The 25,245-nt window shown below is 41.5% G+C and overlaps 1 protein-coding gene across 2 annotated transcripts in view; it reads left to right on the top strand.

Annotated features, from left to right (window-relative positions):
* Positions 1-25,245, top strand: part of LOC148037391 (CLP protease regulatory subunit CLPX1, mitochondrial-like) — an 89,970-nt gene that overhangs the window by 52,129 nt on the left and 12,596 nt on the right. The window lies entirely within an intron of this gene.

Raw genomic sequence — 25,245 nt, 5'->3', positions numbered from 1 at the left:
ACCAAAAAGAGAGCAAAGTTTGCATTGATTGTGTGCCCTTTACCTTCTATGATGGCTTTGCATGTCTCTAGATGACTATATCCTGTCAATTTCCACTTCATGCTTCACTTAGGCCTCTGGATTTTTGTCACTATATGGTGACCCATAGGTCCAAATAAGATTCTAGCCAACTATATGCATGATTTGAGCATATTGCTACTATCCTATTATTTAAATTCTAAAGTTGGATCTTAGACCATTCTGTATTGGCAAGTGTAGAGCATTAAGTCTTTTTCATACTCTAGTTACTTGTAAACGCTGTATTATTTGCATCCTATTTTCTTGCATTGATGATGGCAAAATGCTTGCAGAAGCAATTGTCTGAGCAAAACAAGCGTATGAATGTGAAGGCATTGGATGAAATCTGTATAGATGCACAATCAGGCTGGATGATAGATAGTTATAAATAGCCAGGTAACCCTAAAATGCTGCCAATGTCCTTCATTGATGGGGCTCACAAGCAAGTGACAACTGTTAGCCTGCCTATTTTAGGGTTGTTAGTCTGTTATCTCTTGGTTGTTAGGTCTTGTTGGAGTCTGCTGACAGAGACATGGGAGCTCTGCCAGTTTAGTGTGCATTTCTTCTGTTTGGAGCATATTTTCTGTGCATTTCCTAGGTTTTCCCAGCCTGTTTGCTGCCCTGATGCCTGTGGCTGTTCGAGAATGCCTTCACATTATTTTAGCATTTTTCTGGTGCAGTTGGGCAGCTATTTTAGCAGGCGCCAGGCTGATTTTGTCAGGTCGGCGATAGTTTTGGCCTAAATTTCAGGTTGGTCAGTTTTTTCGGGTCTTTGGCTGTATATAGCTGCTCCCCCACACTTGCAGATCATATCATTGTGGGGGTTGCTGATTTGCACACCCCATATCCGGCATACTCCTCCGTCTCTAGTGCTGCTACTGCCATCATCATTCTCAGCCTGATCTGGTGCCCTCACTGATGCCTCGGGCTGTGTGAAGGGACTGATCAGTCCACACTGTTGTATTCAGCATTTGTCTTCAGTCAGTGCAGATTTCTGCCTTCTTCTTCTTGCTGTCTCTCTCTTCCCTTCTCTTTATGTTCATGTGATTCCGTTGCACACTCTCACATGGTGCACACTCTCACATGGTATGAGAGCCAAACGAGAGGACACAAAGGTGACCAGAGTTGAGGTGACCTTTCCAAACTGCTGATGCGCCCTTCCCATCAGCGTTTTGCTGAAATGAAGGCGTCTTTGGTGCTAGGCGATATCAATATTTGCATTTCGCTGAAATGCAGCCATTTCTAGTGGCAACCAAAAGTCTCCATCAACGTTTTGAATGCACACAACCATCTCTGGTGAAGGCAATAGCTGATCTTCTGCAAGTGGATCCTCTACATCGTTCTTGTTGTTGTGAACTTGTAGCTGATTTCACTATTCGAGGGGCTGTCAGCAAACAAAGGTTTTTTGGGTATTTTGCAAGTCATTAAAGATGTCTAATCGCTAGTTTCTAGGCTTTTATAATTCAAAGAACAAGCGTTCTCATCATTCCTTTGAAAGGCGGCGAGATTATTGTGATGATTTTTGCGAAGACGGCGAAGAATGGAGGTCACCAAAGTTTGTTTGTCCGACACCCTTCTCCCCCTCCCTCCATGTTTCTCAAAAGACCCATCAACCCTGGTCTTAAGATGCCTCCTATGGCACCCTTAGTGCAGGTTCCTTCTTTGCGCAAGGATTGCTTTGATGGTTCCATCTATTCATTGTGGTCAAGTAAGGTGGAGTATATTCTCAACACCTTTGACTTTGGGAGTTTGTTTCCCATCTTGTACCCGGTCTGGTAGAGGATCCCAAAGTGGGATCAACAATGGATCGTGTTGCCTTATGGGATTGGCTCAACTCTCGAGCTAAATCTTTTCTTTTTATAAGCTTGAAGGATTTTGTCCTAGTGCATGTTTGTAGATTGAAGACTGTAGTGGAGGTATGGAAGAAGGAAGCATTTCTCTCTCACCAGAAGACGTTTATCCCCCGCATATTCTTTGAGAAGAAGCTTCGGATGCTCAATGTCGATGATTGCCCTTCCATGAAGGATCACATTAACAAATTGGAGGACATGAGAGATGAGCTTTCATCTCTCGGATGGACTATATCTTCTGAGGAGATGGCCATGATTATTTTGACTCAGTTACTATCTCTAAAGTTCGATGTACTCTACACTAGTCTTCTGACTTTGAGGACTTGAGATATACTTCTTTGGGAGGACCTCGCCCTGCTAGTCTTGGAGCATGACGAGTAGCTCAGAGATATAGGTACTAGTGGATCCAACTCCACGAAGGCATTTATAGCAAGTTTGGGGGGAGGAAAGAAGGGAAGGCCCCAAGCTAAGAAACAGGAGGATAAGAAGGATGATTCAAAGGATTTCAAGAAGCCTAAGTGTCCCCCATTGTGGCAAGGGCACTTGTCTAGAGGAAAAATGTTGGTAGAAGTACCCCCATTTGAAGCACAAGGAGGGGTCCAAGGATTGGAAGGCTATACTTGCTACCATTGAGTCCGTCTTCGTACACTTGTTCGAGGTGGAGGATACAATACTTGCTTCTTCTTTTGAGAAGAAGCATTGGCTCATGGATAGTGGGGCCTCTTCCCATGGCTTACTGCCAAGATTGGCTTCAGGACATGAGATCCAGAGGGGGGATTCGTTACCATTGATGACAACCCTTCCGACCTCGTATGAGGAGTGGGGACCATTCTCCAACTTGAAGGAAAAATGTCTGCCACCATGCCCCTTCTAGAATAATATTCAAGATCTAGTTTTGGATCAAGGATCTTTGAAACATAGCGATAATAAACTCAATGTGTTCCATTTCAAAGGATTCTTGGCTATGGGCAAAAATGTTGAAAGATATGACAAATGATGTATGCTCTAGGAAGAGATGTCTTGAATCCCATATGCACAGTGAGGCAGAATGCTACTATCCAACTACTATAAAGCATTGTAACTTGACTATCACTTTCAGAGAGTTGAATGCAATATATTATGATGCTTTCTTCTTTCTGTTAATGTCTTACACAAGATTGTGTTTATGAGTCCAAGCTTCCGTCTTGGAACCTAATTCACTTGTGTAGCAGTCAGTCCATTGTCTATGTCTTCATGAGTCTTGTATTCATCTTCCAACCTTCATAGCTCCTGCCATGCTCTAGATCCGTCTTTTTGATATGGTATCACAACTCAGCTGAGCATGGCTTAGCTCTACTCTATTCCTCCAGTCTCTCTTTACCTTTGGTTAGCTCATAATTTCATTTCTCATCTCCATCTCTAGTTTACCTTTTTGTCTGCCATAGCCAGACTGGACCAGCAGCACTTGGAGCTTTCATAACTCTCTTTACATGCCATATCTCAACTTGATTTCTTTTGGAGAGTGCTCTATAGTCCAGGATGCTTCATTCCATCACAAAAATTGAGCTGATTGATGCAGGGACCAACCAGCATTGCACGATTTCGTCTTCGCTGTCATATTTGCACGTGTTTACTGTCGTACGGCCTGATCTACCTCTGCGCGTCGCGATACATCCTATGAGTATAGGGCATTTGAAGCCCATTGTATGAGCTCTCTCCCCACCAGAGGGTTCTTCAAATGATGTACTACAGCTCTTGCTACAAGCAAAAAACCAGATTTGCAGAAAACCCTAAACAGAGACTCCATAGCCAAGTACTCTTCAAGATCTTTTCCACTTCATTTTTCATTTTCTCACTGGTTCTAGCACACTGAAGGTTCTGTCATTGAGATTTGATTAGTTTCAGCAAGTGCAAACTTCAAGAAGAAGATTTGAAGTGACTTGTTTGAAGATCAAGCAACCTATCTGAAGATCAAGCATCATCAAGCTTGACATTAAGATAGTATCTCTTGATACGTATCTAGTGCTTCTTGGCACTTGTGTTTCTTGACACATCCAAGAACAATGTTTGTTGGTTTTACTTCAGTTTTTGCAATGACAAACATGAAGATTTTTAATGTGGAATGCCCAATTGATTAAATTCCTTGTAAGCCTTAATCTCATTGTAAAAGGATAGATACTACTCGAGTATACTCGGAGTTAGACCTCCTTCAAAATGTTTGAACTTGAGCAAATAGCTAAATTCAATGGTGAAGGCTTTCACGCATGGAAAGAAAAGACAATGTACCATCTTATAAGGAAAGATTCTTGGTATATATTTGAGGATGATACATGAGATGCAGATGGCAAGAAGGAAGATGATGAAGACGGGTTGGTCGAAGAAGTCTAGTTTAAGACAAAAGAGTGGAAAAAGATGAACAACAAAGCTCTAGTTATCATTGGTTGGAGACTATTTGATGATGTTAGTAAAATTACTCATGCACTTCTATAAGCTAGATGTAAAGAATAGTTCTTATATGACCATTGATATTAACAAGTTTAAGAATCTAAAAACTTAACTTGCAACTTTAAAGAAAAACATAGATGAGGATGAAGCTAGCAAGTGTAAATCAAGAACCATATGAGAACCTTGTGTTTACTCTAAGTAATTTTCTTAATCTCTCACTCAAAGACATTGAGTATTTTCTACTTGATAGAGAAAGTAAACTTAAAAAAAGGATGCAAAAGAAATCATCTCAAAGGACAATCTCTTGTACACCAAGGGAACTTATGGAGCAAAAGGACGTGGATGAGGATTCAATACCAACAAGAAGGATTAGGTCACATGTAATTATTGTGGTAAGATTGGGTATATGGCCAGTGAATGTTTCCACAAGAAAAGAGCACAACAAGTGCAGAATGGTAACCATCAAAATCATAGTAGCCAGAAACGTTTAGAAACGAAATGTCAGAAATGTGTTTCGTAAGTTTCTTTCAAGAGGGGGTAAAATAAGAAATGCGGGTTTTTTTGTATATAGGGATTTTTAATAGTTTTGATTGGGGAAAGAGATTCTAAACCTCTATGAAACTCTCTCTTAAACAAAGAATGGCTAATTGAGCTTGAGTGATAATAGAGTCAATTGAGAATAATACCTTATACGTTACATATCTATGATCCATTATTGACTTGTCACTTATGTCAAAGTTAGTCTTTGGACAAGCTATACTATGGTTTAGAACTCAAACATTATGAATCGTACATATCATATAAAGAAAATTGAAATTAACATGTAAATAGCCTTTCTATAATATGGACTGAGTCAAGTTGCAACATCATGATTCTCATTTCAAAACAAACTGACAAAATGTCAAAATCGAGAATGAATCGTAATATATCATAAATAACTCATAAATGAGACTAGAGTCGTATTCAAATATTAAGACAAGAATAGATACTAGATTGACAAAGTCCAATAACTAAACAAAATAACAAAAAAATCAGTCTCTCGTTCAAAATCTTGAGTCCTCATGAGTCATTACACATCATTATCATCATGTTTAACATTGCCCAATAGTTTTTATAAAAAAAACCATGTTTTGGGTTCCAACTCACCAAAAAAATAAAAATAAATAAAAACGCCCACCTTTTTTACTCTAAAAAACGTTTCGTAAGTTTCAAATTCAAAAAAACGCGGTTCTTAGCTGCTATGATCAAAATCAGTTCATGAATGAAGAAGATGCTCCCGCTATCGACAACAACTCTGACATATTGTTTTGAAGAAATTTTCATTGTATCTTTCCCATAGTGGATCTTGTGTTTCCCATAGTGGATTTGCTTTGGTTAAAAAAAAAAAACCCTTGCCAAAGATGTAAAGTTTCAAGCTTTAACTTGACTAGGCTGCCTATGAGCTAGTCTCCTTGGTCATGGCATCATGTAGGGGAGGCAAAAGCCAGCAAGTGTAGGAACTCATCATTTGAGGGAGGATGTTGAAAGATATGACAAATGATGTATGCTCTAGGAAGAGATGCCCTGAATCCCATATGCACAGTGAGGCAGAATGCTACTATCCAACTACTATAAAGCATTGTACTTGACTATCACTTTTAGAGAGTTGAATGCAATATATCATGATGTTTTTTTCTTTCAGTTAGTGTCATTGTCAGTGTTTTACACAAGATTGTCTTTATGAGTCCAACCTCCCATCTTGGAACCTAATTCACTTGTGTAATAGTCAGTCCATTGTCTATGTCATCACGAGTCTTGTATTCATTTTCAACCTCCATAGCTCTTGCCATGCTCTGACAAAAAAAAGTTTGGTTGTTAAATAGAGAAATGTCGGCCATGGTGCATTGAAAAGCTAATATTTCTAAAGTCTCTTCAAGTATACAACCTCCAAGGTAGTTGCACATGCGGAGCTCTACTTACCTTTGTAGAAGAAAGAGCAGTGATAGGCTATTTCTTGTTGCATCATCAAATGGCACTTAACAAACAATGAGAAATGGTGAATCAACAAGTGTTTGTGTTTTCAATGCCTAGCGAACATGTTCATTACTTCCTATATGGTCCTTAAATAGGAAACAATCACAATCTCCCTCTCTCTCTCTCACACACACACACACACACACACACACACACACACATATCTCATGTTGGAAAATCTGAATTACTGCTTGTTCATTGCTATTCATAACTGAATAATAGTAGTAAATAACCACAATCTCATGTCTTTTTCTTTTGATGAAACTACTTCCTTTATTATTAGCCACTTCTTTTATTATTAGCCCTTGGGAAAAAGACAATACGTATGCAAATGTAAGTATTGTCCTCATAATGGGGAGAGAGGATCTACTCACATTAGAGCACACATTCTTGGACTTGTTTTCCCCCCAAAAAAGTGTGACACATCACTATGGTGTTGACAAGTGTAAGCATGCGTCCCAAGGTGTCAAAGATGTCATTCGGAGGTTGTATGTAATGGGGAATGTAAAGAACTTTGTGGAAGATGTTGATGTTGCATGTGGCTGATTTAGGGGAAGCAAGTGTTGAAACATCGATAAGTTGTACTTAGATTGAATCTTTGCACGAACCTTTGTAGAAGAAACAACTGTCATGCAAGGAAGCCTAGCCGAGGCACGAAAGTCACAGACATAAAGTCAAATATATATTGCTATCCATTGGTTCTTCTTTTTGGAGGAAATTCCTCATTGGAAAGTGAGGAGTCCTTTCTTTTCGGAGATGGTGCATGCAATTGGTAAAGCTAGGTCTAGCTTGAAGTCTCCATCATACCATCAATTATGCACAAAGGAGTTGAAAATGAGGTGACATGCATAGAGTAAGAGCTGTTGTAATTGTGGGATAAGTGGAAAATATATGGTTGCAGCATAGTGTCTAATGGTTAGTTTGACACTCGACATTGATCTATCATGAATGTTATGATGTCATGCATATAAGCTTGCATGGGTGAAGCTAGTCTTGGAAAATGTTATGATGATTCTGACTTTTGTTACAGCACATTGTTTTAACTTCGTATTAGAATATTCAGCAAGAAAGAATTGGTAAAGTTGGCACAAACTAGGTTTTCTTATATGATTATCATGCTAGCAAACCTATGGACGAGGGGTTATACAAGGGGTTGCATCTCATGGTTGTGAGTGATGAGTATAGTAGAAAGAAGATCTCATGTACCATGAAAGCACATCAAATGGCTTCCATTGTTTTGGGCTCATCCTTTAGGAAGGATGCTAAAGACATTGTGAAGGTTTGTGTTCCCATTTCGAAGATCTTGCACTTGGTTGATAGAGAAGGGGGTTACCATGGGTTTTGTGTATGAGCTTATTGATCAAATGGTGAAGAAAATAGATAGTGTGGATGACTTGATCCCTTAAAGCTAGCAGATGTCAAAGATCTATACATGGGTAGATGGGATATGATGCATTTTGCATTGCATGCAATAGCTTTTGTGCTTCATGCTATCTAGAGAGATAAATATTCAAATAGTGATAGGAAGGTGTATTATGGGTGAATGGATGTGACAGAGTATGCCACAAATCATGATATTGAAAAGAAAGGACTTATATGTGATGAATTAATATATATAAATCAATGTCAGGTGTATTTGCTTGTCCTCTTCCAAAGGACGAGAAGAGAATGCATCAATGTGTGAAGTGGTGAAAAACGTTTGGAACTCATGTACTAAATTTGCAGGAACTGTATATTTGAGTGCTTTCACAAGGCACATGTGCTTCTTCTTGTGAGAGGATGGAGCACATTCTCCCTCATCCATACAAAAAGAAGAAACAAGTTGCTCTTAAATAACATTGCGAAACATCCATGTTAATTTGTCTTATCTTCAAGCTCAAGAGAAGAGGATTTAAAAAGATAAAAACCAGTTTGAAGATGATCAACAAGGAGAAGGATGATGAGAGGCTACTTGCATTGCAAGAGGTCTGTGAGGGAGGAGGACATTTCAGCCCCGTTTGGTAGAGAAAGAATGAAGAGTGCTATGGCTTGCGAAGCTCCAATGTCTTGGAGTCCCATTGTGAGGTAGATGAGGATGACGATGATAAGAAGGATGATGTTGATGCAAATGATGATCATGGTGATGATGGGGATGAGGATGCAGCCTTGAGCCTTGAGCCTTGAGCCTTAAGCCTTGTCAGTGGTCATAGACTTGACTATCAAGCTTTAGCCTTTTGTTGATTTTTTTAGTTGTAGTATCTACTATCTACTTTTACCTCAAGTCTTTAGGTTGTTATTGGTAGGTGATGATAGAGTATCGAGTCTTGATTAGTCATTACTTTTTTAACATTGAAACTTGATATTTCATGACACATGTCAGTGTGAAACAATGCAAATTTTTGTAATTGTGATGCTTTGAAGCTTGGTATTTAGGGCCATATATGGTTCAGCCCTAACCATACTCCAAACATGCTTCCCTACATGCATGCACTTCTTGTATGGAGACATACAAAAAATGATGCTCTCTATCCTCAAGCTCTCTCCATCTCTCTCCATACACATGATGGTATCCACTTTCCATGAAGTCTTTAATGTGCATTGCTTGAATTAGAGTTATGATTTAGTTAGTATGGAAATTTTGGGGGTGTATTAGCATATTTTGGTAGTGATGTATTGAATAAACTTACAACCGCTAGCCATAGTTGCCCTCGTACGTAGTATGGACCCTCCACCGCATTTGGCACATTCCCTGTCTCGGTCAATGTCAAATTCGTGCACTCTCGCATTTTTGTCTCGTTTTTTGCATACGTGGTGGACTTGCCAGCCCATTGCCACTTGCCATTGGATGCCATTGCTCGTTGGATGTCAATTGCCATTAGGTCCCATGCTCTAGCCTTGGAAGCTCTTTTCCACACTCTTGATCCTTCTCTCCTCTTTCACTTTGGATCCCTATCTTGTTCCACTCTCTTCTCTAAGCCTATAAAAGGTGCTCCTCCCTTCCATCCTTCCATACCAAACAATCAAGCATTCTCATTGCTCAAGCCTCTCTCTCTTCAAGCAAGCTATCTATCTATCAAGATTCAAGCCTATCCTGATTCTTACACCCTCTCTCTCTAGCTTTCATCCCCTCTCTCCCTAACTTTCAAGCCTCTCACTCTTCCTCTCTTTCTCAAGTCCAAGGCTTGCATGGAGTCCACCATGGGCCTTCTCGTTTACTTCTTTATAGTGGCATTTTTGGAGGCATGTGCTTGCACAACGATCATAGAGACATAGCGTGCACATGTTCTAGAGTCAATAGAGAGGAGATGGGCATGGATGCATAAGCCCATCCATGGTTTTGCAGCATTGGTACATTTGGCCTACAAGTTGTTGGTGGTGATGGACGATAGAGAGTTCTGCTCGGATAAGGCTTATTTGACACATGTGGTCCCTGTGGATGACCACAATGTATTGCTAGAGGAGCTAGGATGCTATGTAAATGAGAGAGTGCATGTGGCTTTTGTTTCTCCCACTTGTTGGCTGGGGGAGTCACTTGTGAACCCTCTATTTTGGTGTCAAAACTTTGGATATGCTCTAAAGACCCTTTAGCCCTTAGCCATGAGAGTCCTTACTCAAGATTGCTCTTCGGGTGCATGTGAGAGAAACGGGAGTGCCTATTTTCTCATTCACACAAAGATTCACAATCGGCTTAGCTTACGACAATTAGAGCAGCTAGTCTATTGCCACACTTATGCATAATGAGGGCTATGATGAGCATGGGTAGTCCAAAGCAAGTAAACACTAACCATGAAATTTAAAAATTGTCGTTTTAAAATTTAAAGTTTATACTTTACAATTTAGACTTTAGCATTTACAATCTTATGTGCATTGTGTAGATGAATGTTAATACATTTAAGTTGACTAACGATACTCTTCTAATCGTAGATTAGGAGGTGGACGAGGAGGAGGAGATGATATTTGTGGAGCTTTATAGAAAGCTTATAGCAGCAGATACTTGTGACACTTGTAGCCACTGTGCTTGCGGGCGAGGAGTTCGAGTAGATGGTAGCAGGGGCATGGTCATTCGACACCCTCTCACATGGAGGGGGGGTGATTCGAGTGGCTTGTTGATATATGTAAGGGAGGGTTCTAGTAGGTTATATCCCGTGCCTTATGATGACATCCCCCCCCTTGCCTACACAGTCGGCACCTAGGGAGCCATTATTTGATGATGATGGTAACCTCATCAGTGATGATGAGTATGAGAGTGTCTCATCATCCGATACTGAGGAGTCATCTTCAGGTTCTCTTTATGAGCACTCAAATGGTTCTAATGATGATGATGATGATGATAGTGATGCCTCATCATAGATCCATAGGTCTCTCTCTTTTTTGTATCTGCTATCATTGTATCCATATGCCATTGATGCATCATCCATAGGCCATGTATGTACTAGACTCCAGTTGTATCGCATGTTGTGTGCAGCCCATGTGACCATGATGGCCTCCCTCATGTATTTATCTTATTTTGTCATGAAATGGCTATTTCCACTTTAAACACGTGTTCTATTATTTAATGATTTATGGTTTTTAAAAAAATCATGTTGATTTTTTTTTTGTAATAATATCGTACTGTACCTTATAAAATCATAGGGTACCATTTAGTACCGTATCGTACATTTCACACCTGAGCTGCCGGCATTGGATTAAGCATGTGATGCAGAGGTATTATGTGACTGTTTGCTTCTATATTCACCTCTTCTTGCATTTCCATATTGGTATGGGCTTGGATCTTCATGATAACTTTCACCCTTTACCCACATTTGAGTGAAAGAAAAACTTGCAAAATTTGTATCATACATAGCTTACATTGTATTTGGTGAAATGGTTGACATTTGATATCTTATGTTTCTTGGATTTGTGCGTCCTCTCGCAATTGAGGCTTCATGATCTGTACCAACATGGATCTTTGAATGATGTGCAAGATCTTCTAGGTTGTATACTCGATCAATGGATTGGTATGCCAAAGGTGATGTGTCAGGTAGAATTATGAGCATAGGGACGGGCTCACTCCAAGTTGATATATCTCAAATTTTTGCCTTAGGACCAGCTTGTATGCTCATTACTAAGCATAGGCCATAGAAACATGAAACGGCCGGAACGGCCCCCCGGCGCGCGGAATTGTTGTCCACGGCACGAAGCCGTCATGGGACGCGTTGCAAGTCAATGGAACGTTCCATGTTCCGTTTCAGACAGGGAACGCCACGTGGCACCTAGCCACCTTTGGCCAACCACTGCTCTTGCCTACGATCGTCTGCGACTCTACGCCCGATCATCTGCCGCGCGTTTCTTGCTTGCTGCTCCCACTTGATCTCGTTTCCGCCCCCCGTGACCAGTCCGCACGGCGCCTATCCCTGTTCTCCCGTCAACGGCTAGCTGCCAATCCCCCAGCCCCCGTCTCCTCCCGCCTCGCCTCCAATCTCTCTTCTTTCTTCTTGCTTCTCTTCACTTCTCCCCTATCTTTTTTCTTCTCTTCACTTCTCCCCTCTCTTTTTCCTTCTTCCTTGGACCTTCTCCCTTCTCTTCCTTCTTCTCCTCTTCTCTTGAGTCTTCCTTCTTCTTCAAGTTTCAAGTTCTCCATTCTTCTCCTCTAGGCTCTTCTCTTCTTCCTTCTTCCTTTTCTCATTTTCCCTTCTCTCTTGACTCTTGAGCCTTCTGCCTTCTCTCGAGACTCAAGTTCTCACTTCTCTTGAGCCATTTTTATTTCAATTTTCAGCCCCGCTTGTCGGGCTTGTGGTCAAGGAAGAAGGTCTGATGATTAGTCATGGTGGGAAGAAGTAAATGCTGACCGCCCATTGAGTGGTGGAGGATCTCGACCATAGACTTGCAAGCTTTGCCTATACAAGCGAACTAGTGGAGCAAACAAGGTAATCCATTGAGCGGAGCATTTGTATTTCGAATTTTATTGATTTAAAAATTTCAAAGTTACTTAAATATTAGAGTATGGAATACCAATTGCCACTTGTTCCGTTTTATGCATAATCAGGTCCGAGCTCATCTCTTACATAAGCCAAATTCAAAGGTGCAGTTTTGTTTGAATGTGACCTTGGAGAAGTAAAGGGAGCTTCGTGATCGTATAGCAGGTCAACAAGCTGATCTTGCATCTAGACCACAACATGTTGCAGTTAACCCTGCAACTTTTGTGACACCATCCCCATCAGATGTGTCTAGAGCAGGGTCAATATTAGGAAGTGCTACCTCCATACCTATTGCATGCATTGCATTGGCCATGGCATCAACAACGCCACATGTTGTGCGTAGAGAGAGCACACTTGATGCTAGTTGGGATCCCAAGAAGAAGGAAGAGGTGGATATATCAGTGGCACGTTTTTTTAATCATGACCACATTTAATTTCGTGCAGCCAGGTCAGTATTTTAAATTGATGTGCAAGAAGATTGGTATGGCCCTTTGTATATACCTGCATCATTAGAGACGTTACGCACCACTTTGCTCGATAAGAAAAAGCGCCTTGTTGAGCAAGCAACAATGACTTAGAAAGAACCCGTGGGCTAAAAATGGAGTTTCCTTGATTGTTGATGGTTGGAGTGATACACACAAGCGATCCATTCATGGTATGGTTGCTTATTCTCGTGGGGAAATGTATTTCATATCTTCACTTGATGTACGGGGAGAAGAAAGTCAGCAGATGTACTTGCAGCAGAGTGGGTTACAGGTATTGAGCTTATTGGCCTAGAGCATATTGTGGGATTTGTTGCAGATGGAGAGTCCGCAAATAGGGCAGCAGGTGCTATTATCCAAGGATATTATCCACATATCACAGTTTCATATTGTATGGCTCATTGCTTGAACAACCTACTAAAGGATATTGATAACTTGTCATGGATTGCACCTGTCATAGATCAAGGAGCTCAAATGGTTAGCTTTGTTTTGAATCACCGGTTTCTTCTCCATCACTTTTCTTTGCAGTCGAAGAAGACACTTTTAAAATACTCTGATATGAGATTTGCCTTTAACTTCTTGATGCTAGGCAGATTAAGAGAATGCAGTGGTGCCTTGAGGCAATTATTTCTTAGTGAGGAGTTTAGCTCATCAACATTGGCAGATACTCCTACAGGTATCTTATACTTGGAGAAAGCAAATAACTCCATTTTTTGGGATGATGTAAAGCGGATAGATGCTATGGTATCACCTATTGTGCATTTATTGAGGGTTATGGATGCTATGCAACCTTGCATTGGCAAGGTATATGAGGCTATGGATAGGTTGAATGAAAAGTTACAGGAGTTGGCACCAAATGATGAGGCGTATGAGGAGATACGCCATTTAGTTGTGACGAGGTGGAACTCCTATAGCTCACCGATGTATACAGTTGCATTTGTTGTGGATCATGAGTTCTAGGGCAAGGGTTAGGAGAATGACACTGAGGTTATGGATGCATGGAGACTTATATTGTCTCGTCTAGTGCCTGATCATGGAACTAGACGAAAGATCAGAGATTAGCTTTCATGTTATAGGACCTTTTGGGGTTCTTTTGGTTGTGGGGATGTAAAGGAGGATCGCTGTAATATTGGGGCAGCTTTGTGCTGGGAGAACTATGGTTCGGATGGTCCTGAGTTGCAGCAACTAGCCATCCGTATTTTGAGTCAGTCAGTTAGCTCCTCTTGTTTGGAGCAATTGTGGAGTGCATACGCTCACATTGCTTCAAAGAAGAGAAACCGTCTCGTTGTGCAGAGTGCAGACGATCTAGTATTCGTTAGTGCTAATTTGAGGATGTTATGTAACAGTATGACAGCAAAGCCCGATCCATTCATAGAGTGGGAGATGCAGCAAGAAGAGGAAACACATGCTGATGTTGAGGGAGATGCAGCAATCCATGGTACACATGATGATGAGGTTGGCACTTTAGGAGTAGCGAGAGCAGCCTCTGATCATGATGATGATCTTTGATTTAGTTTTCTTATCACGAGTCTCATGATACATGACACATGTACATTGTATATGATATTATGATCATTGATGACAGTGTGACACTTGGGCTGTTGTGCCATGTCGATATTATATTTGTACTTGCAGTCTTGTAGTTGCCCTTTAGGCTATTTTGGCATGCCGTATTTCACTTCAGTCTAGAGATTAGACTTTATATTTGTAGTCTTTTTTGGGGCAATGAGCATGTTCTTTCAAAGATTAGATTTCATATTTGTAATCTTTTAAGTTTTTTGGCAATGGGACCATAGGCATATTATTTCAGCTTAGAGTCTAGACTTTAAAGATTAGTTCATTGTTCATTGTTTTATCATTTATGGCATATGTATTATGCATTTTATAATTGAATAGCTTACCTCTTGAGCCTTGTAAGTTGCAATTCAATTTCTAATGAGTAGTTTTAGAATGATGCATGATATCTTAAAGTTAAAACTTAAAATGATTTATCCTTGTGCATTATATACCTTGGTTTTAACATTCCAGAGTCCACATGGATTATGAGTGAAATATTAATTTTTTTTCTTGAATTTTAATTTTTTAAATTCCATTCCCGTTCTCGTGTCCCCATTCCCTAGGTTTGGCGTCCCCATCACTGTCCCCATCCCTGTTCCATGTTCCCGTTCCCCGTTTCGTGTTTCTATGGCATAGGCATTTTGATGGGTAGAAGGTCTTTGTTTGGAGGATGCTGCACCGATTTGTTCTTAGGAGTGAATGGAGAATACCAACCCCTTAGAGCTGATGTCATGGGATCTAAGGGAGATTGCTTTGGTGACAATGTGGAAGACAACTTAGAAGGCTTTCTTGCATTCTAGAAGGCCAAACTTTGTTCTTTATGCAGAGTAAGGATCTTTAGCTCTTAGAGCACCTTTTCTCTGGTGCTATGTAAAGCAATGGTATGGCAAACATAGAAAACACAAATTGTATGACAACACTTTGAACATTATTTGTAGAATGCTGAATGACAATGTATGAATGATTATGAAGATGATAGAATTAGGGGGCCTCAAACCTTTGTGTCTCTAGGTCTGGGGTAGAGGTGTTTGAAGGAGGTGTTGGAGTGTATCATACACAACCACAACAATGTGTGTATGTCTGAAGATGTCTGAGTGACATAGCAGCTGTGCAGGCAGCTATCTAGGCTAAAAACAAAGATCCTCAAGGTGTGTGATGACATCAGCAACCAGATGACCTCTAGAAGAGAGGCGAGCCAATAGGGTGGCCTATGCATGGCAGAAATGAAGGTGCTGATGAAGAATCAGACCTGCTGCCAGCAAACACAGATGGCAGTAGATGACATGGATGCAGCCTGACAAGTTCTGGATACTGGGTTGAGACAGAAAATGTAGGGTAGCACTGTCGAGGAAGAAGCTGATCATGGGTAGGTTGATGAAGAAACATAGTAGTCTCGAGTGTCGAATAGAATCACGTGGATGATTACAGGCTGTAGGCAGCTGAGCAATGGTGATTCATATGCTGAAGTAGAGGATGTGAAGAAAACTGCTAAGTTTCGTACTGAGGAAATGCATATACCACCACAATAGAAACACAAAGAGACAGACACGGACACTGAAAAACCCTAAACTCAAAACTCAAACTCAGAAACTTAAACACAAACAGAAGAAGGGAGAGAAGAACATGACTCTGAAGTGAATGAATGGTGTGAATGAATGTAAGAGTGTATAGATACTCGAGGGCAGAGGAAAGTGTCGGAGAGTGATGTCCACCGGAGACGGATCCCAAGTTTGTGACCACTAGTTGGAGTGAGGAATTTGCAAAATGATGATGCTAGAAGGGCCTGGAGCACTAAAGACAAGTAGGAGAAGCTGTGGAGATGGAAGGCGGTCCCTAGATGAGTGTAAACGTAAGTTGTGGATGTCGCCTAGATGAGGAGGAGCACGAGCACCTGTGGCCTGGAGGAACAGATACCAAACACAAGCTGTTGGAGAGTGTAGGAAGTGTTGCCTGGCTGGTCTAGAACCAAACGCAAGTTGCAGAAGGTAATGAAGATGTTGGCGATGGCTGGAAGAAACCAAACGCAGCCTGGAGGAAGGCACCATATAGTGAGCGACAACTTGGAGCAAGGTGCTAGGGCATTGGAAGGGCTGATGGAGAGGTGACAACAGTCTCGAAGGCTGGACAATCACGTAGAGGTCTGATGGCTGAAATCTGCACTGAAGGGTATGAAACCTGCACAAACGGGAATGAGGCTGAATGGGGACAGCTTGTCTATTTATAGATGTTGAAGGGTGCCCCAAAGAATTGGGGTTTTTGGGGGACCATTGAAACTCTCTCAGACCGCTCGTCTTTTTAGGGCTTTTCAATAATTAAGTGTGTTTTGGGGCTGTTTAAGAATGCTAATCAGCTGAAAAGTGTGTTTTAGCTCAGCATCCCCTCTTAGGTCCAAAAGTGAGCCGAAAGGTTAGACCAGCCACTTTGATTTTTACTTACTCCAAGGCATCCCACCCTAAAGTAGTTAGGGCATCGGACATAGGGTGTACGTCGGCTGCCCAGTGGCCTACCAAGACTACAAAGGTGATGTTTATCTTACCAAGGGAGTCGAAGTAGTTGCCCCAAAGAGGACAAGGCAATAGAGAAAGGGTGCTCGTTGGTTGCCCAGTGGCCTATCAAGCTCTACAAAGCCGGATGGAACCACATTGAATGCAGCTGATCGAGTAACAAGCTTACCCAACTCATCATAAAACAATATAAGCTTATCCATCCACTCTTGGGAGTTGATGATGAGGGAAAAAAAGACGGTGATGAGGTATCCATGTGATGGAGTATGGTGTCGTGGTGAGAACAACCGCCAGTGGAAACAACTTTGGATCCGCTCAAGTGGTGCTCTACACAATGAGATACAAAGTATGCTACATGTTGAAGAATGCTCATGCAATAGGTGCCACTTGGACAGTATCGTTCGTGGGAAAATTGTTCACTTGCCCAAGCGCTCTACTACAAAGATAATGAAATCAAGCAATGCAATGGGGAAAGGTACAAGAGGGGAGGAGAAGCCGATGACAAAGACAAAGTGCTGAAGCCTATAGAATACCAAGAAGGGTAGGAACCCCCTCTCACGTGGATGTAGATGCCGAAGGAGGAAGAGGAGTCTAGTGTAGGTCTTCATGTGGTGTCGAGACCAAGATGAGAAGAAGTATCTTGATTGAAAGAGCAAGGTATAAGTCACTGCCATGATAGCATCATGAGAAATACTGTACGATCCGCCTCGGGAGGGGAAGCCTCCATGCTGGTAGTAGAGCAAAACTCCTAGGAAGATGAAACCACGAATGGAACGGTGTGTATCCCATGTCTCCATCCTAGGTAGGACTAGATAAACCTATAAGTTAGCTTGACTGAAATACAAAAGCCTATGAAAGAGATACGAATCTTCAAGCATAGAGGTCAATAGTGAGATGCTCCAAAGTAAAACATAACAGAAAGAAAAAAAAAACTAACTGAAAGTACAATGCAATGAATGTGTATGTGTGCGAGTAAATGCAACATAAGACATAAGAATGAAAAAGCTAAGGACAATGAATCCTATAGGCCTGACTCTAAGAGTATAAAACCTAGAGATATGCTAGTCTAAGAATGTGGCTACCATCGCGTATGTGCATTAGCAGATCTCTGCCAATGAAACATTTGACAAGGTGGAGAGGGAGGTGAGATGGATGATGAAGTGCAATGGGATCGGAACTTGCAGACCAATCAGACAATCCCTTAGGAATAGTGAAAGAGACTGTCTTTTAAGACATAATAATGAAAAAGCTAAGGACAATGAATCCTATAGGCCTGACTCTAAGAGTATAAAACCTAGAGATATGCTAGTCTAAGAATGTGGCTACCATCGCGTATGTGCATTAGCAGATCTTTGCCAATGAAACATTTGACAAGGTGGAGAGGGAGGTGAGATGGATGATGAAGTGCAATGGGATCGGAACTTGCAGACCAATCAGACAATCCCTTAGGAATAGTGAAAGAGATTGTCTTTTGAGGCTGTCCGCATGCCACATGTTCAGTAGCAACGATTGGTACTGAGGGAGCAGATAAAGCAGAAGCAGGAGGCGTAGCCCCACTGGACTGTGCAGTGGCAATGGTCTAGTTAGGCTTTTTAGCTGGGAGACCTTGGGCCTTGTAGCGACACTTCTCATCCACATGGCTGGATCTTTGGCAATGTGTGCAAAGCCTATTTTTCTTAGGGAGTTGCTACCAGATAGGTCTTGATTCTTTGGTTTTGTTTGAGGAAGAGGTGTCACCCTTGGATTGGCTTGCCTTTCGCATCTTGTGAGTTCTCGTCACTGTTGGCTTTCCCTCTCAAAGAAGAGACAACCGAGCCTCTCTGCTCTAAATAAGGTTGTGATGAGGATTTCTTGTGGACTTGATCGTGTAGCCTCGCGTAAAACAAGAACTGACACTCAAACTCGTAGGAGGTTAGCAATCTAGGCTGAGAGATGATGTGTTGGATGAAATTGAAGTATTGTTTAGGCAACTTATTCTAGAAGAATGTAACTTGATTGTTGTCTCACTTCGGAGAGCCAGTAGTGGCGAACTTGGCGAGTAACCACCTATATTCAGCCAACTTGACTTTCAGATCATCCCCTTCCTTAATACAGAAGTCTTGAAGCTCAAAGTAGATTTATGCGCCGAGTACCATCTCTAGCCACATAGCGGTTGAGAAGGTGACTCTAGTGCTTTGACGTGAGCAGGAAGTGCTGCAATTGAGAGTGAAACTCAGGATGCAATCCCTGCATCAGCTCAACATTGACTGTGGCATTATAGACTCTCCATTGACGGATGTTGTTAGGGTGAGCTAGTCAAGGGTCCATGCTCTAGACCAATGACGAGGTCTCAAAGGTGTTGAGACTCGAATACTTGTTGCATGAAATTTGACCAAGTGGTAAAATTTGACCCGTTAAAATGGGTCTTATCCGTGAAGGCATTTTTGGCCGTTGCAATAGAAGTGGTAGTGCTAGATGATGGGTAATGGGGGAAAGTGTAATGTGGGTAGGATGGGGGAGTGGAGTACACTCGGAAATGGGCCCTAGAGTGCCCATCGGGCATATGGTGAGTGTGCAAGGTGGATCCATAGGTAGGGATGGGCTGACTAGGCATAGGCATGGTAGCCGCATGAAAAACCCAAGGAAGTGGGATGGGAACACGTGGAGTAGAAGATTGGAATCCTTGCGTAGGTGTAACCCAAGGAGAGTATGAAGACGCACCATAAGCTAAGGATGGAAACCCCTATGTTTGAGTGGTCATGTGAGATGTGAATCTTGGGGTAGTAAGGAGGATGCCCATCACAGTTGTCCCAGGTGCTATGGGTGTGCTCATTTGCAAAAAGGTGAGAGGCACTGTGTTAAGGGTGACCAAAGTACCAAAGTGCAAAGAGGTAGAGAATGGGGTAGAGAATGAGAAAGTGCTAGGAGCGGAGATTAAAGATCCAAACGCTAGTGTGTGTGATGCGGATGTGGAGTGTAATCCAAAGGTTATTGGAAAGATGATGAGAGGTGATCAAGGTGAGATGTAGAAGAGGGTGGGATGGGAAGGAATTGAGAAGTGTGTGTTACATGCTCAAATGAAACAGAAGCTGTAGATGTATTTGAATTATGTCTGCTTCAAGGGCCCCCTCTATTGAAGTTTACATATACAAAGCCATCCGTATCTTGTACTTGAAAAGAAGAAACAAGTGAGGGTTTTGATTTATACAACTCAACAAAAACACAAAGAGACAGACATAGAGATAGAAAGCAAAAATCAAACCCTAAACATAAAACACAAAACTCAAATTGAAAAACTTAAACACAGACAAAAGAAGGGAGAGAAGAACACAACTCTGAAGTGAATGAATACTGTAAATGAATGTAAGAATGTAGAGATACTCAAGGGCAGAGCAAAGTGTCGGAGAGTGATGTCCACCAGAGACGGATCCCAAGTTTGTGACACACTTGTCATTGTACCTGAAATCATGTACACTCTTTGCTCTGCTCTCTCTTACTCTCTCTGTCTCTCCCCGCTTGAGGAACAACGATTGTCTCGATCTTCGTGCTTGACCCGTCACTACAAACTGGTATCAGAGCTGTGGTTGGGGCGTTCGTACCTCTCAGAGTTCGAGGAGAACAGACGAGTAGGTCGTGAGGCGACTGGCGGGAGCTGTAGCCTGAATCAGGTGGCACTTTGTCACATGCGACAGGTTATGAGTTGCAGAAGGCTCCAGCGTGGAGTGTGCGCGCTTGGCCTCCAGTGAGGAGAGTGTGCAACGAGACCAGCGAGGCATTGGACGAGCAATAGGAACAGGGTGTCGAGCTCATGTGCTGACGAGCTACACAATGGAATTGATGACGGGCCTCCACACGCGACGTGATAGCAGGTACTAGGCGGCGATCTGCATGGCGCTTTGAGCACAAAAAATTTGGGGCTTTTGACCGTGCGTGTCAAATTTTATGCCCGTGGGTACATGTACGATAGAAATTGCAGCTAAAATTTGGCATTTCTCATGTAATGCGATGTATATGCCCTTCGAACAGCTGTAATCAGTTGTGGAATGCTGTAGCACGTGGTTTGGTGCTTCTGAAAATTTAATTATAGATCTGAAATCTGTGCTTCTACGTGGTCATTTATTGCTGATTGGTACTTGTATATACCTTGGTCACTCGGGTGATAGTTTGGGCTTGCATTTGTTGATTTTTTGGTCACATTTGGGCTGAAAATCATGGCTGGCAGCAATGACAGTAGTAATCTCATGCACATAAAGAAGCTTGAAGGAGCACATAACTTTACAATTTGGCAAAAATAATGCTACAATATCCTATTGCAAAAGAATCAGGCAAAGCTGATTAAAACCAAAGGGGCAAAGCCCGTAGACATGGAATAGGAAGATTGGGATGAGTTAAATGAGCTTGCACTCTCAACATCAAGCTATCGATTTCTGATGCCTTGCTGTTAACATTGAAGGTTTGGATTTGGCATATGTACTTGAGTGGAAGAACTGTATTCATAGAAGAGTGCCGCAAGCAAAGTGTATTGGCTGAAAAAACTTATGGATTTGCGAATGAAAGAGGGTACAATAATGCCTACTCACTTGAGTGAGTCTAACTTTATTTTCAGCCAGCTGGTTGCCTTGAAGTTCTTGATTTATAAAGAATTTAAGGCTACATTCTTGCTTTGCGCTCTTCTAGAGAGTTGGGATACATTCAGGACTGCTATGAGCAATTCGAATGGAATTCTTTTGTATGCTAATGTAGAGAGTGCTCTACTCATGGAAGAAATCAATCGGCAGAACAATGCATTCAGTAAGTCTTCTAGTGCTTTGCATACTAGGGTCATATCACAGTAGAAAGGCAAATCTGATAGCAAGGGACACAATAAATCACATGGCAAAGATGTCGAATGTCATCACTGTGGTAAGAAGGGTCACTTTAAACATGATTGCTACAAATGGAAGAAAGAGAAAGGAAAGGGCAAGAAGATAGATGATAGCAAGGAAGAGAAGAAAGAGGGACAATCCAGGAAGAGCAGTGTTAAAATTGAAGAGGTAAATGTAGTCACTCATGACAGTGAGGACAATGGGAATGACGTACTTTTGGTCTCTTCACACTTTGGTGCAACATGCTTTACTTGCAGATATAGATGAGAATATGCATACTTGGATTCTCGATTCAAGTGCTTTCTTTCATGTCACCCCTCATCGAGAGTGGTTCTTTGCCTATACAGGGGGTCGATCTGGTGTTGTCCATCTTGGGGACAACTATGCATCTGACATTGCGGGTATTGACAGTGTGCAGTTACAGTTTTAGCATGGCTCTATCTTTACACTTCAGCATGTACGGCATGTACCTCAGCTCAAGAAGAGCTTGATTAGCACATGGCAGCTAGATAATGATGGTTTTGATACCACCTTTGGTGATGGAAAATAGAAGATCTGTAAGGGATCTAGAGTGATTGTGAGAGGTTGTAAAAGAGATACTTTGTATTCTCTCCATGTATCTAGTGTGAGTGATCATGTTGTTGCTGTGACCGAGCAGGCAAGCATTTCTTTGTGACATGGTCGGTTGGGACACATGCGTCAACCAAGAATGAAAATACTTTCTCGTTTGGGTTACTTGCCTTGTCTTCGTTATCTGATTTGGAGCATTGTGATCATTGTATTTATGGTAAACATGCACAGACGTCTCATACGAAGTCTCTTTCTTTGAAATCTTCTCCTCTAGAGTTAGTATATTTAGATGTATGTCAGATGCCAGGATTATCTTTAGGGAAAAAGAAATATTTTGTCACTTTTGTCGATGATGCTAGATGAAAGGTATGGGTTTATCCTATTCGTAGCAAAGATGAAGTGCTTGACAAGTTCAAAACATTCTTGGCATTGGTTGAAAATCAAACTGATAAGACACTCAAGTGTCTTCGCTTTGATAATGGTGGGGAATATGTGTCCTAGGCCTTTCAGGCATTTTGTGAGAACAAATGGATAAAGAGGAAGCTCACTCCTCATAATCCACCCCAAAATGGAGTTGCAGAGCGTATAAATCGGACCATACAGGATAAGGTCCGTATGATGTTGTCTCATGGTGCTTTACCCCATGGTTTTTGGGCAGAGGCTGTTATGACAGTTGTACACTTAATTGATTGGTCACCAAACAAGTTTTGGGGGGGGTGAGCAAGCCACCTTTATATGCTCACCTGAAAGTGTTTGGCTGCGAGGCTTTTGTGCACATTCGTAAAGAAAGATGTAGCAAACTTGCCAAAGTCTTGTAAATGCATTTTCTTAGGATATGGTGACGAGGGTGAAATATGGTATAGACAATGGGATCCCGAGAAAAGGAAAGTAGTACGGAGCAATGATGTTATCTTCCGTGAAGATTGCATTCATAAACAGCCTGAAAAGACTGAGGAGGTCCGTAGGGTTGTATTTTGGGAAGAAATACATTTTGGACAGCAAAATGTGCCCGCTGTACAGCAGTACATACATGCTGTAAATGAACCTGTAAATGCTGAAAATGATGCTGGAAATTATCAGCCAGCTATGAAGATTGCATGCATAAAGAGCTTGAAAAGATTGAGGAGGTTCGTAGGGTTGTACTCCGGGAAGAAAACACTTTTGGATAGCAAAATGTGCCCGTTGTACAGCAGCAAATACATGCTATAAATGAACTTGTAAATGCAGAAAATAATGCTGGAAATCATTAGCCAGCTATTGCCCTTGATAATGAGCCACTACATGTGCAGGAATAACTAGGACAACAAATTGTTCATGCTGATTTGCAGGCTGAAATGCCAGGACAGCAAGCTGAAAATACTCAACAACCGGCAAATAATGATCATTTGGTTAGGAGATCGTCTAGGTCTACTAGACAACCTTATAGATTCATTCCTGGTGCAAATAATGTGGCTGATTATATCATTTTGATAGACTCTGGTGAACCGTCTTGCTTCAAGGAAGCAATGGACAGACAAGACAGTAAGAAATGGTATAAAGCCATGTTGTACTTCTGGTTACTCACCAAAGTACAAAGCAAGATTGGTTGCAAAGGGGCAGAAGTAGGAGCATGGAATTAACTTTGATGAGATTTTCTCTCCTATAGTTAAGATGACTACATTGAGAAGCATTTTGGGCTTGGTTGCAGCTAAAGATATCGAGCTCATACAGATGGATGTAAAGATTGCATTCTTACATGGTGATCAGCATGAGGACATATATATGCAGCAGCCTGAAGGTTTTGTTGAAAAAGGGAAAGAAAAGATGATATGTAAACTCAAAAGGAGTTTGTATAGGCTAAAACAAGTGCGAAGAGAATTGTATCATAAGTTTGATACATTTATGCAATCTCAAGGTTTTCATAGAAGTCAAGTGGATCACTGCTTGTACACTAAGAAGGCAGCAAATTGCAGCTTGATTATCTTGGTTTTGTATGTTGATGACATGCTGATTTCTGGCAGGGATACTCATGCCTTGGATTCTCTGAAGCAAAGTCTTCATGGCAGCTTTGACATGTGAAGGATCTTGGTGATGCAAATCACATTTTTAGTATGCGAATACTCAGAGATAGGTCAAAAGGATTGCTCTTTTTATCTCAGCAGGAGTATATCTCCAAATTTTTGTAGCATTTCAATATGGAGGGGGAAAAAACAATTGGGGTTCCATTGTCTCTATATGTGAAAGTTAGTGCAGAGGATAGTCATTGATCTGATGATCAAAAGGCTGAAATGGCCAAGATACCATATGCTTCAGCTGTTGGCTGTTTGATGTATACTACGGGTACTACATGTCTTGACATTGCCTTTGTAGTGGGAGTGGTTAGCAGATACATGGCAAACCCTGGCAAGAAGCATTGGGATGCAATGAAAGGCATTATGATATACCTCAAAGGCATAAAGGAGTTGTGCATTTGCTTTGGAAAGGAGAAGGCATCTGTTGTTGGCTTTACAGATGTAGACTATGCTGGTCATGTGGATTGTAGAAAGTTCACTTTTGGGTATGTGTTTACTTTCATAGGAGGAGTAGTCTCTTAGATCTCCAGGCTACAATAGTGTGTTGCATTGTCTACTACAGAGGCAGAGTATGTGGCTGCCACTGAGGCATGCAAGGAGGCTTTATGGCTTTCACGTCTGGTGAGAGAGCTTGGCATCACAGAGTTCCTGTTTTTCATTGTGATAGTCAGAGTGCTATCATGGAATCCTCTCTTTCATGCAAAGACAAAGCACATACAGGTGAAATACCACTTTATTAGAGATGTACTTGACAGCAAGAGCATTGAGCTTGTCAAAGTGCATACAGATGATAATCTTGCAAACCCTCTGTTGAAGGGTCTTCCAGCAAAGCGGTTTGCTTATTGTCGACAGTTGATGGGAGTTGCATAGATATATGTATTTCAGCTTTGTACATACCTAGACTTAGTTGATTCTTTTCTTCTCTTAAGGCACATTGCCTTTAGGTAGGAGGTTGTT

Source organism: Lygodium microphyllum, chromosome 4 (genome assembly GCF_053477565.2).
Source record: "Lygodium microphyllum isolate KBCC chromosome 4, Lygodium_microphyllum_v1.1.10, whole genome shotgun sequence".
NCBI lineage: Eukaryota > Viridiplantae > Streptophyta > Polypodiopsida > Schizaeales > Lygodiaceae > Lygodium > Lygodium microphyllum.
The sequence above is the reverse complement of the archived record's forward strand: the minus strand, read 5'-3'. Positions and strand labels throughout refer to the sequence as shown.